Source organism: Benincasa hispida, chromosome 8, assembly GCF_027475165.1.
Source record: "Benincasa hispida cultivar pf3 chromosome 8, pf3_genome.v1.1, whole genome shotgun sequence".
NCBI lineage: Eukaryota > Viridiplantae > Streptophyta > Magnoliopsida > Cucurbitales > Cucurbitaceae > Benincasa > Benincasa hispida.
Genome location: NC_143485.1, coordinates 38,655,689 through 38,659,887, shown reverse-complemented (window position 1 = coordinate 38,659,887; position 4,199 = coordinate 38,655,689). Strand labels below are relative to the sequence as shown.

At 37.4% G+C, this 4,199-nt stretch overlaps 1 long non-coding RNA gene across 3 annotated transcripts; it reads left to right on the top strand.

Moving 5' to 3' along the window:
* The first annotated feature begins 1,722 nt into the window (after positions 1-1,722).
* LOC150034562 (uncharacterized) lies at positions 1,723-3,471 on the top strand. 3 transcript variants are annotated; one of them, XR_016531039.1, is made up of 4 exons: positions 1,729-2,157; positions 2,249-2,385; positions 2,475-2,543; positions 3,221-3,471. It is a non-coding gene; the product is annotated as an uncharacterized LOC150034562 (long non-coding RNA). The 3 variants fall into 3 exon arrangements; XR_016531041.1 differs by lacking the exon at positions 2,475-2,543 and having other exon boundaries at positions 1,723-2,157; positions 2,249-2,409; XR_016531040.1 differs by lacking the exons at positions 2,249-2,385; positions 2,475-2,543 and having other exon boundaries at positions 1,723-2,157.
* Positions 3,472-4,199: the final 728 nt, after the last annotated feature.

Genomic DNA, 4,199 nt, shown 5'->3' with positions numbered 1-4,199 from the left:
TCTAGAATATTCTAGAGAAGACACACCTTCATCATTATTTTTCTTCAACTTACAGTTTGGATCAAATGGATTAACAACTAGCTTACTCTAAAAATGATCAAATTTTCTCAACACCTTCTATATATAGTGAGATTGAGAAAGTATGTATCCATTTGGATTTCTTGTTATTCAAATTCCAATGATAATATCAGCAAGACCAAGGTCTTTCATATCAAAGTTGGATTTTAACATCCTTTTGGTAGAATCAATGACAATTCTATTTGTGCTCATTATTAACAAATCATCCACATACAAACAAACAATGACATACTCTTGGTCTATGGTTTTAACATAGACACATTTATCACACTCATTTATCTTAAATCCATATGATAACATAATGTGATCAAACTTTTAATGTCATTGTTTAGGTGCTTGTTACAACCCACAAAGAAACTCAACAAGTTTACAAACTTTGCCTTCAAGTCCTTTAACAACAAACCTTTTAGGTTGTTCCATATAAATTTCATCATCTAAATCTCCATTTAAAAATGTAGTTTTACATCCATTTGGTGTATTTCCAAATTTTTAAAGCTGCTATCGCAATTAACATCCTTATAGATGCAATCCTCGTCACTAGAGGATAGGTATCAAAGAAATCTAGCCCTTCTTTTTAGTGAAAGCCTTTAGCTACCAAACAGGCTTTGTACTTATCAATAGAGCCGTCAACTTTTAGCTTACTCTTAAAAATCCATTCACTCCCGGTTTACTTCTAGGAGGTAAATCAACCAATACCCAAGTACTATTCTGTAAAATAGATTCTAGCTCACTTTTGATAGCTTCCTTCCAATAAGGTGCATATTAAGAGATGATACAACTTCTTGAAAAGTCTGAGGCTCACCTTCTATCATATAAGTTGTGAAATCATGTCCAAAAGAAGTAGCTTTCTTAGCTCTTTTGCTTCTTCTAGGTTTAGTCTCAGTATTCTAATCATCTTGACCTTTCGAAGAGATAGCCTCACTAATTCTTTTGACACCAATAATTTTGTTTCCTTCTTCCTTTAAAGGAAATATATTTTTAAAGAATTCAGCTTCAAAAAATTCCATTATGGTATCATTATTGATATAAGATATTTTTAATTTAATCAACATGAATCTGTAAGCAACATGCATTGCATAGCCTATAAAGATACAACTAAATGTCTTAGGCCCAAATTTGGTCATGTTTAGTAAAGGAACTTGTACCTTTGCCAAACACCCCAACACTTTCAGCATTTTATATGAAGGTAATTTTCCATTCCAACTTCATAAAGTGACTTATTTGTATGAAATTTTATTTAGTATAAACTTTTTTGTAAGCAAAGCTCCTCCCCCACATATTGTGAGGTAAACCTGAATTATTTAACATGCAATTAACCATATTCTTTAAATTCTGGTTCTTTCTATCAGCTACAACATTGTGTTGTGGTGTATAAAGTGTTGTAGTTTGATGGATTATACCATTAATGTAACACCCGTATTTTTTTTAGTAGTATTAATGTAATTTTAGTAATTTTTTAACTAATTGAGGACATTTTTGGAATTTTGGATCTTAATTGTAATTGTGGAAATTTAATTATGGACGTTGGAAAATATTATATTGGAATTGAATGGCAGGAGTTAAATATTTTTGAAAGGAAGGAGTTTAAAGAATTTACGTGGATTAAGAAAAGAGTAATATATTTTATTATTTTTTTCCCTTTTCATTCCTATTTTTTTTTACTTTTCTTCCCCCTTTCCCACTTCTTCCTCACGCAGACCTAACAGCCGCTGACCTTGATCACCGCCCTCCTAAACCCGCCGCCCAGACGCCGCCGGTCTGACCCTAGCCGCTCGCCGCCGAGGTTTTTGCCCTAGCTGACCACCCTTCATTGCGTTCCGCTGCCATTGCTGCCCAGTCGACGTCCCATCGTTCGTCGAGGCCTGACCGCGTACGAACCCCCCCTCCGACGGCCGTCGCTTCCAGATGCATCAGTAGTCGTTCCGGCATTTTGCTACCCGCGTTATCGTTCAGATCTGCTCGCGCTGTTCCGGTTCGCCCTTCCAACTGTTGTCCGCCGGTGTAGCAGCTGCTAGCTGTCAGGTTCATCCTCTTCCGCCGTAGTTCCGTGGGGTTTTCGCCAGAAGCTTGGAATCTGGGGTAAGATCTAAGATTTGTGTGTTTTCTTGAATGGGTTTGGTCACCCATTGAGTTTTGGTCTAATTTTAGTTATACCAATTATGTTGTGAAGCTTGGATTGAACTTTCAAGGCGTCGGGAACCACTTCCTAGTATAATTAGAGTTGGCTTTAGGGAATTTTGGGTTATGAATAGATTGGAATATCCGTGCTAAGCTTGGAACAGATTTCTGGATCAGCACATCGTTTGGGTAAATTGTTTTGTGGCATACGAGGTATTTTCGTATTTGGAATTTAGTCCTGATTGTCGGACTTAATTTTTGTTTAATTTTTGATTTAGGGTGTGATTCAAGAATTTTACTAAGTTAAAGGAGAGTGTGGATTACTTTTTGTTAGATTTAATTTCGAGGTAAGTAATCTTACTACTTGAACTGCCCACGGGCCAGACTCTAAATGTATGCTAGCATGATAGATGAATGTTATGGCAGAATGGCAGCATGATAGACTGATAGTATATTATAACCAATATATGTTCTGGTATGAGATCTGAAAGATTTATTTGTGCACCTAGACACTTGAATGCTAGCATGAGATGATACTTGATTCCATATGGTTGTATTTGATGTGAGGATATTGAGGTATACATGTATGCTGTAGAACCATGATGTTGAGGTATATGTGTATGTTGTAGAGCCATGATGTTGAGGTTTATATGTATGTCATAAATTCGTATAGTGATGATTATGATATTGAGACTGTGCAAATGTCCTTACTGATTAGTTAGATGCCCATTAGATATTATGTTTCCTTCGGGATTCACCTTCGGGATTCACCAATTTGTGTTTCGGGATTCACTAGTTTGTGTTTCCTTCGGTATTCACCAGAGGTAATGGGCATACTTAACTACAGTAGGATAGGACTCAGTTTCCTTTTGTATCATGTGTATATGTGTCCCATGAGGACTAGAGCAGTTTATGTATTTCACCAGAAGTAGCATCTAGAGGACATAGATGCCTAGTCTGACCCCAGTAGCGGGATTACTTACTGAGTATTTTATACTCATTCTTTCTCATGTTGTTATTTCAGGTAAGGGTTGGGACGTGCTGGCGAATGACAAGCGGAATCCGTGATCGAGCTACTGAGACCAGTTTTTATGCTTCCGCTCATAAGACTTAGATTTCCTTTCATGTTTTGCTAAATTTTCAGTTTTGGTGTTTGAAACTTATTATTGAGAATTGTTTTTCGTACTTATTTATTAACCTTTATGATTTATGGGTACCCTATTGTTGTTTTAACATTTGCATTTAATGAAGGACTTTTGAACTCCCCTTATCTAATTAGCATTTATTTCACCATAAAAGAGTGTCGTTTTAAGTTACATGCATGCATGTTCTTTTTAGTAATGACCTAACTTAAATCCTAGGGAGTTGGGTCGTTACCGTTGGTATCAGAGTCCATGTTTTGGGTTCTGTAGACTGACTTACTATGTAAGTCTAGATAGTCCCTGTGGCCCAGTAACGGATCCCTCATCATCGCCCGGTACGTCCTACTAATGAAAGTTTCAATGCATATATGAGAACAATGATGTAGTGTTTTAAATGCATGATTTCTGAGAAAGACCCAGAAATAGCTAGTTAACGTATGAACTCATGACAGGACATGGCACCTAAACCTAGATCAAGAAAGACAGTTAGATAAAAAGTACAAGCAGAGAGAGCTGAGAGTAACCAGACTGTTCCGGTAGCTCCAAATCCCCCTGTGACCCAAATTGATGAAAAGGCAATGGAAGCTGTGCCACTCGAGCAATTACAACAGACCCGAGCAGGATAGAGACATGCAGGGCCTGTCTCTTGAGGCTAAACATCTGAGGGATTTCCGGAAGTATGACCCTCTCTTCTTTGATGGATCGTTGGGGGACCCCACCAAAGTAGAGATGTGGTTGTCATCTATTAAGACAATATTCGGTTTTATAAGGTGCTCGAAAGAGCACAAGCTTCAATGCGCAGGTTTCATATTGATTGGTAACACGGAAATCTGGAGGCGTTCAGCAGAGAAGATGATTGAT